Source organism: Oncorhynchus keta, chromosome 36, assembly GCF_023373465.1.
Source record: "Oncorhynchus keta strain PuntledgeMale-10-30-2019 chromosome 36, Oket_V2, whole genome shotgun sequence".
NCBI lineage: Eukaryota > Metazoa > Chordata > Actinopteri > Salmoniformes > Salmonidae > Oncorhynchus > Oncorhynchus keta.
Window position 1 is genome coordinate 17627141 of NC_068456.1, and position 9137 is coordinate 17636277.

General features: G+C 41.8%; 1 long non-coding RNA gene across 2 annotated transcripts; it reads right to left on the minus strand.

Annotated features, from left to right (window-relative positions):
* Positions 1 to 568: 568 nt before the first annotated feature.
* On the minus strand, positions 569 to 6378 carry LOC118369935 (uncharacterized). Of its 2 annotated transcripts, none has more exons than XR_004822713.2 (8): positions 6252 to 6378; positions 5276 to 5412; positions 5041 to 5178; positions 4791 to 4924; positions 4368 to 4632; positions 4085 to 4262; positions 3894 to 4009; positions 569 to 3795 (listed from the first exon to the last, which is right to left on the minus strand). It is a non-coding gene; the product is annotated as an uncharacterized LOC118369935 (long non-coding RNA). The 2 variants fall into 2 exon arrangements; XR_004822712.2 differs by having other exon boundaries at positions 573 to 3795; positions 4099 to 4262.
* Between the last annotated feature and the right edge of the window lie 2759 nt (positions 6379 to 9137).

Here is a 9137-nt window from a genome sequence, read left to right on the forward strand (position 1 = left end):
ATTTATGAGGGGAGCTTGGCAGGAGGTAATAGAATGTGTGTTTTTTTCATCCATGTCGTTTCACCCATGGTTGTAAACATCCAGTTTGTGGGGGACTGATGTCGGGGGTTGGTAATTAGGTCGGGATTTGTTCTCCTGTGCCTGTGGGCTTTAATTATGTTCATTAAGACTATAAATTAGAGTGAATGAGATGTGTGTGTGGGTTGACTGTCATTGATGTCTGTTTATGACAAATTATGCAGTGTCAGGTAGAAACTGACCTGGGAGTTGTGACCACAGATCTGTGTCCGTGTACAACTAATTCAAAATAAAAACAGTAATACCTTATTTACATAAGAATTCAGACCCTTCGGCTGAGACTCAAAATTGAGCTCAGACTCGAAATTGAGCTCTTCAACTTGGTTGGAGTCCACCTGTGGTCATTTCATTTGATTGGACATGATTTGGAAAGGCACACTCCTGTCTATTGTATATAAGGTCCCACAGCTGACAGTGCATGTCAGAGCAAAAACCAAGCCATGAGGTCAAAGGAATTGTCCGTAGTGCTCCGAGACAGGATTGTGTTGAGACAGATCTGGGGAAGGGTACCAAAAAATATCTGCAGCATCGAAGGTCCCCAAGAACACAGTGGCTTCCATCATTCTTAAATAGTTTGGAACCACCAAGACTTCCTTGAGCTGGCCGCCCTGCCAAACTGAGCAATTGGGGGAGAAGTTGGCCGAGTTTTTCACCGGCAGGGACTGGAAGACTAGTCAGGATAAAGGGAATGATGAACAGAGCAAAGTACAGAGAGATCCTTGATGAAAACCTCCTTCAGAGCTCTTAGGGCCTCAGACTGGGGCGATGGTTCACCTTCCAAACGGGATGACAATCCTAAGCACACAGCCAAGACAACGCAGGAGTGACTTTGGGACAAGTCTCTGAATGTCCTTGAGTGGCCCAGCCAGAGCCCGGACTTTAACCCAATCGAATATCTCTGGAGAGACCTGAAAATAGCTGTGCAACGACACACCCCATCCAACCAGACAGAGCTTGAGAGGATCTGCAGAGAAGAATGGGAGAAACTCCCCAAATACAGGTGTGCCAAGCTTGTAGCATCATACCCATGAAAACACGAGGCTGTAATCAATGCCAAATGTTCTTCAACAAAGTCTGAACACTTATGTAAATGTTATATTTAATTTGTATTTATAAAATCTACACATTTGCAAACATTTCTAAAAAACAGTTTTTGCTTTTTCATTATGGGGTAGTGTGTAGATTGATAAGGGCAAAAAAATATTTAATACATTTTAGAATAAGGTTTTTAACATCAAATGTGGGAAAAGTCAAGGGGTGTGAATCGTTTCTGAATGCACTGTATATACCAGTTTAGGTGTGCTTGTCCTTAATCGTTTGCTACAGAGTTGGTCGCTCAGGTTTAAGCCAGTTGTGGGGAGTTATATAATTAGCATGTAGTTCACACATCATGCTTTCAGTCTCCATGAGTAGTAGTTCTAATCATGTTCTATTTGATGTAGCTCTGTATTTTAAACTAAAGTGTAAAAGGCAAAATATGGTAATTTAAACTAATGAATGCAATTAACTTAAATCATGTTTTCTACACAGCAAATTTGAAAGTGTTAATTTTATACACTTGTCCAGGGTTTATAGGTCCACTCCCATCAGTGTTAATTTAACACGTTTGGTAGTGTTCATATTGAAATACTTGGAGTGTTAAAATGACACTGTTGTTCAAATAACCCATGGGAGTGTTTTTTCAACACCATTTTTTGTGTCTGGTTCTCTCCCACTCAAATCAAGCCTGCAAGTTGTAGGGGATTTAAACATGAGCAATAAAAGGATTTGTTACAAGATTAATGCTTTGTTTAATTTATTTAGGTTACAAAGAGAGGATGCATCAGAATGAAATCAGTGCATCACAGGCGCATCAGAATGAAATCAGTGCATCTGACACATCAGTACATGTATTATATGCGAACAAGTATTTGCAGAGTTACTATTTAACACAAGTGGAAGTCCTCCTAAGACTAATTCTGCAATTTTCTTGACAAAGTTGGCAATAATCTGACTATTACTCAATCATGTCAAACAAAGGATTGTCTGCACAATGTAGAAGTTGACGAGAGTCATCATAAACTCAGCAAAAAAAGAAATGTCCCCTTTTCAGGACCTTGTCTTTCAAAGATAATTCATAAAAATCCAAATAACTTCACAGATCTTCATTGTAAAGTGTTTAAACGCTGTTTCCCATGCTGGTTCAATGAACCATAAACAATTAATGAACATGCACCTGCGGAACGGTTGTTAAGACACTAACAGTTTACAGACGGCAGGCAATTAAGATCAGTTATGAAAACGTTGGACACGAAAGAGGCCTTTCTACGAACTCTGAAAAACAGCAAAAGAAAGATGCCCAGGGTCCCTGCTCATATGCGTGAACGTGCCTTAGACATGCTGCAAGGAGGAACGAGAACTGCAGATGTGGCATAGGCAATAAATTGAAATACCCATACTGTGAGACGCCTAAGACAGCGCTACAGGGAGACAGGACGAATAGCTGATCATCCTTGCAGTGGTAGACCACGTGTAACAACACCTGCACAGGATCGGTACATCCAAACATCACACCTGCGGGACAGGTACAGGATGGCAACAACAACTGCCCGAGTTACACCAGGAACACACAGCCCCTCCATCAGATCTCAGGCTGAGAGAGGCTGGGCTGAGGGCTTGTAGGCCTGTTGTAAGGCAAGTCCTCACCAGACATCACTGGCACAATGTCGCCTATGGGCACAAACCCACCGTCGCTGGACCAGACAGGACTGCCAAAAAGTGCTCGTCACTGACGAGTCGCGGTTTTGTCTCACAAGGAGTGATGGTCGGATTCGTGTTTATCGTCGAAGGAATGAGCGTTACACCGAGGCCTGTACTCTGGAGAAGGATCGAGTTGGAGGTGGAGGGTCCGTCATGGTCTGGGGCGGCGTGTCACAGCAGCATCGGACTGAGCTTGTTGTCATTGCAGGCAATCTCAACGCTGTGCGTTACAGGAAGACATCCTCCTCCCTCATGTGGTACCCTTCCTGCAGGCTCATCCTGACATGACCCTCCAGCATGACAATGCCACCAGTCATACTGCTCGTTCTGTGTGTGATTTCCTGCAAGACATGAATGTCAGTGTTCTGCCATGGCAAGCAAAGAACCCGGATCTCAGTCCCATTGAGCACGTCTGGGACCTGTTGGATCGGAGCGTGAGGGCTAGGGCCATTCTCCCCAGAAATGTCTGGGAACTTGCAGATGCCTTGGTGGAAGAGTGGGGTAACAGCTCACAGCAAGAACTGGCTAATTTGATGCAGTCCATGAGGAGGAGATGCACTGCAGTACTTAATGCAGCTGGTGGCCACAGGAGATACTGACTGTTACTTTTGAGTTTGACCCCCCCTTTGTTCAGAGACACATTATTCAATTTCTGTTAGTCACGTCTCTGGAACTTGTTCAGTTTATGTCTCAGTTGTTGAATCTTGTTATGTTTATACAAATATTTAACACGTTAAGTTTGATGAAAATAAATGCAGTTCACGTTTATTTTTTTACTGAGTTTGTCAGGTTAAAGACAAAGTGGACTTTGAATAGGTCATCAAACGCACACAGATCACTAGTTGCCTGGCAGGGAACTAGCCTCTTGTCCACCACGATGTAGTAGTAGTCAATCTTGCTCTGTCTTCTTCCGACGCCAAGGAGGTATGGCTGTCGACCATGGCTCCCATCAAGATGGTCTTCAATGCTGCAGCATGACTGCAACACAGAAAGGGTCTTAAGTCACACTCCACATGTTAAGACAATGAAGAGACAACCAAAAAAGAAATGACACAACAATTACTGTATCATCTTACCTTATGAAAGTGCACTAGTCTACCGACAGCATCACTGGCACTGAGTTTGGTCCTCTTCCCTCCTGCTGGTGGAGGGAGGAGATGAAGCAGCAGCAGGGAGGCCATATTGTGACAGTCTGAGGGAAAGAAAAAGTAAACAACCCCAAATCACATAAAACAATATCCTGAATTTGAAATATTGCACTACCCACGAGAATCCACTAACTGGTTTTGCTGTCATTCTCCAGCAGTTTTTCTGCAGACTTCAGGAGCTGTGGTAGTCAGGGATTTTGCCAGTTTGATGACTTTAGGCTTCAATACAGTGTCCCATTTTTCAAGGAGCTTAGAGGACGTTTCATCGTCGAACATCAGCAAAAAGTCCTGATTCACCTAAAACAAAGTGGATCAACTCAACTTCATGACCAACACAAAATAATGTTCTCAATCAGACAAATAGTCTGTAGTTCTGATTCCAATACATACTACATCACTCACCAATTGTATGATTCCCAGAAACCTGGGAAAGACTGAGGACATCTGTGCTTCTGTCTGGACTATAAACTAGCTCCTGGCGATACTGGAATACCTCCTACATCTTCTGATAGATTTGTTTTTCATTGGCTGTGTGGACAAGGAATGATATGGCCTCCTTGCAGGCATCACCAACAAGCTGATGGTCCAGGTCAGTTTTCCTCCTATGGGTTCGGCCTCCAGAATTCTCAGAGCATAACGTTCTCTCTGTTGATGAGTGGGAAGCCTCCTGCTCAAAAACAATAAAGCATACACACAGCAAATATATGTTTAACCATAGTTTTGTTGATGACGGTACTGCATCTTTCTACAGTCTCATAATGTTGCCAAATAACATTAATGTATAGTTTGATTGTTTTGATCCAGATTGGCTAATGAGAAGCTTACTCATGCATCTCTTTCATGCAGCTGACTAAGATGGCAATCTCTTTCCTGGTTCTGTGGTCCAATGTTTTAGTTGTCTGGTATTCTTCTAATACGTCTTGCCCGCCAGGTCTACTGGCCAGGGCATCTCGGACCATCTGTTAAGACAAGAGAAAAGTTCAATAATTTAGGGTTGGTTTATGCTGTCAGAATCTCCATGAAGAGCAAACACAAAAATGGGATTATCAACCTCCAATATCAGTTGTAATTATACCTATTTTGCTCCTGCGGAGTCAATGGCCTCGTCTCCTAATGTTGAGTGGGCCTTTTTAGACAGTCTTTCTGAAGATCTCTGGTCTAAGTCACTTGACGAGGGATAATGTGTCTGTGCACACACTCGGTGTCGAACAGACTGTAGGAGAAAAGTATGAGCACAAACAATGGATCAAAGCAATCAATCTATACATTCGTGTTATTTGATATCATTATTCGAGACTGTAGAAAGATACCTTCATCAAGATCTTTGATTGTGAGGCACAGGTCTGGATTGGCCTCAATCAGGTCCAGCAGGACATCCTCCACCTCCGTTTGGGAATCATCAAATTGTGTATGTGTGCTGCAAAGGGCAGTCCAAACCTATTTTGGTCTACAAAAAGAGAGACTAATCAGAATACAGGGAGATAAGTCACCTAGGGGGCTTCAGAATGAGTCTGACCCAAATCAAGCCCAAGGGTTCAATTAAGAAAACACATCAGACAGTTCATATATTCAACTTGATTGATGAAATCTCCATAGGAGAACCCAGGCTGCAACTTCATGAACTTCTTGCATTTTTGGCATTGGACATTCTCCAACATGTTACACTGCAATTACACATAATGTCGTATGTAAGTTAAATTTGGTTGCAAACATTTTATGGTATAGCTGTACATATAGAAACAATCACACAAAATGCCCCATTATACCCTTGGTCTTCCCTGCAGTGGATCAACCCTTTGTTCCGAATGCCACTTTAATGATGTAACAGGTGCCTGCAGACCCCAGGCTTGGCAAGGCAATATTTCAGTGAAATCAACCAACCAAACTATCAAGCTAACAAACTTGCTACAAACAGTTACCACCACCACTCCTATATATAGGAAGGAAACTGGCCAAAACTCATGAACTCAACATGCACATGATTGAAATCACCTACAGTAACTGTACAGCCCAACTCTGATCCTTTTGGGTTTCGATTCATTGTCTTAAATAGAATGGTTTGCTAATTTTAACGAACTAATGAAGTTGAGACAAAGTCCCCGCTAACATTTAGCTAGATAGCTAATTAATCTAGCGCAAATGTTAACTAACCACATTAGCTAGTTAGAAACTTCCTAAATCTAAACATCGCAGATGTAGACAAATTTACAAACAAATATTTTGACCATTCACTTGGCCACCAGCTAACTTATTAAAAATATATTAAAACATAAACATATTACTTACCTTTCACACGTCACAATTCCAGCTGCCCTTGCATCATCGGCAATTAGATGAAAAGGAAGTTTCAAGTTAAACCCGGAAGCTCAATCAACACTGCTCAGTGCCACTGCCCAACCTCTGTACAGTAACTCTCAATTGGGAGTTATATTAGCACAGGGTTTAAAAACAACTCTTATATCAACACCTCTTAACACAAAAAAATTGACACCAAGAAAATTAACATTTGTTTACACTGGCCAATGTTACATGGTCTAATTAACAAAGTAAAGTTATTCTAATAAAATGCTCATTCTCGTTGGTCAATTTAATAAGTGTGGGTGGAGTTGAGGCGCAAAGGGATAAATGCTGTCCTCTTCTCTCAGCTTAGGGGTTGAACATCATTTTACGATGTGCTCCATAGCAGTTTGTTTGTTGTGTCCTGTGTGTACAGGCAGTTTATTTAGGCTGTTCTGGTAGACTCTCTTTAGTACCAGTAAGGGTAGAGTAGGTTCTGCTTAGAGCTGGAAAAGGGGTAATCCCTAGTTATGCTGTTTAGCATTTAAGTTTAGTCTTAGCTGCAATATGAACCCTCTTGAGGGGCTGAACTTTAGACTTGCCGTCATCTGTCATTTTTGTGAGTATTGACAACTGTTTATCGAGACAAGCCATGTATCCTGAGACCCTGGATCTGTAATAAATTCAAGTATTGTTTTTGTACAATCATGGGTCCTCCTCATTCCCACCAATCACCTCACATGACTACTCTGGATCTGCTATTCTACAGTATCTTGTACACTGAATACAAATATACAGTGGAAGTCGCAAGTTTACCTACACTTAGGTTGGAGTCATGAAAACTCGTTTTTCAACCACTCCACAAATTTATTGTAAACAAACTATAGTTTTAGCAAGTTGGTTAGGATATCCACTTTGTGCATGACACAAGTAATTTTTCCAACATTTGTTTACAGACAGATCATTTCACAAAAAAAGTAATTGTATCACAATTCCAGTGGGTCAGAAGTTGATACAAACTAAGTTGACTGTGCCTTTAAACAGCTTGGGAAATTCCAGAAAATTATGTCATGGCTTTAGAAGCTTCTGATAGGCTAATTGACATCATTTGAGTCAATTGGAGGTGTACCTGTGGATATATTTCAAGGCCTACGTTCAAACTCTGTGCATCTTTGCTTGACATCATGGGAAAATCAAAATAAATTAGCCAAGAAGAATTAGCCTCAGAAAACAAACTGTAGACCTCCACAAGTCTGGTTCATCCTTGGGAGAAATTTCCAAATGCCTGAAGGTACCACGCTCATCTGTACAAACAATAGAACACAAGTATAAACACCATGGGACCACGAAGCCATCATACCGCTCAGGAAGGAGACGTGTTCTGTCTCCTAGAGATGAACGTACTTTGGTGCGAAAAGTGCAAATGAATCCCAGAACAACAGCAAAGGACCTTGTGAAGATGCTGGAGGAAACAAGTACAAAAGTATCTATATCCACAGTAAAACGAGTTCTATATCGACATAACCTGAAAAATCTGGCCGCTTTGCAAGGAAGAAGCCACTGCTCCAAAACCGCCATAAAAAAGCCAGACTACGGTTTGCAACTGCGCATGGGGAGAAAGATTGTACTTTTTGGAGAAATGTCCTCTGGTCTGATGAAACAAAAATAGAACAGTTTAGCCATAATGACTCTCGTTATGTTTGGAGGAAAAAGGGGGATGCTTGCAAGCCTAAGAACACCATCCCAACCGTAAAGCATGGGGGTAGCAGCATCATGTTTTGGGGGTGTTTTGCTGCAGGAGGGACTGGTACACTTCACAAAATTGATCGCATCATGAGGCAGGGAAAGTATGTGGATATAATGAAGCAACATCTCAAAACATCAGTCAGGAAGTTAAAGCTTGGTCGCAAATGGGTCTTCCAAATGGAGAATGACCCCAAGCATACTTCCAAAGTTGTGGCAAAATGGCTTAAGGACAGCAAAGTCAAGGTATTGGAGTGGCCATCACAAAGCCCTGACCTCAATCCTATAGACAATTTGTGGGCAGAACTGAAAAATTGTGTGCGAGCAAGGAGGCCTACAAACCTGACTCAGTTACACCAGCTCTGTCAGAAGCTTGTGGAAGGATACCCGGAACGTTTGACCCAAGTTAAACAATTTAAAGGCTCCCAAAAACTAAATGAGTGTATGTAAACTTCTGACCCACAGGGAATGTGATGAAAGAAATAAAAGCTGAAATAAATCTCTCTCTGACATTTCACATTCTTAAAATAAAGTGGTGATCCTAACTGACCTAAGACAGGGACTTTTTACTTGGATTAAATTTCAGGAATTGTGAAAAACTGAGTTTAAATGTACTTGGCTAAGGTGTATGTAAACTTCCGACTTCAACTGTAAATGCAAATGCAACAAGTTCAATGATTTTACGAAGGGACATTTCATGTAAGGATATCAGTCAAATGAAATGAATTAATTAGGCCCTAATGTATGACTGGGAATACAGATATGCATCTGTTTGTCACAGATACCTAAAAAGGTATTGGCATGAATCAGAAAACCAGGCAGTTTCTGTTTTGAACACCATTTGCCTCATACAGCGCGACATCTCCTTCGCACAGAGTTGATCAGGCTGATGATTGTGGCCTGTGGAATGTTGCCCCACTCTTCAATGGCTGTGTGAAGTTGTTGGATATTGGCGGGAACACAGATTCAGAGCATTCCAAACATAGTCACTGGTGACATTGAGTATTCAGGCCATGCACGGACTGGGATATCTTCAGCTTCCAGGAATTGTGTATAGATGCTTGCGACATGGGTCCATGCGTTATCATGCTGAAACATGAGGTGATGGTTGCGGAATAATTGCATGACAATGGGCCTCCGGATCTCGTCAAC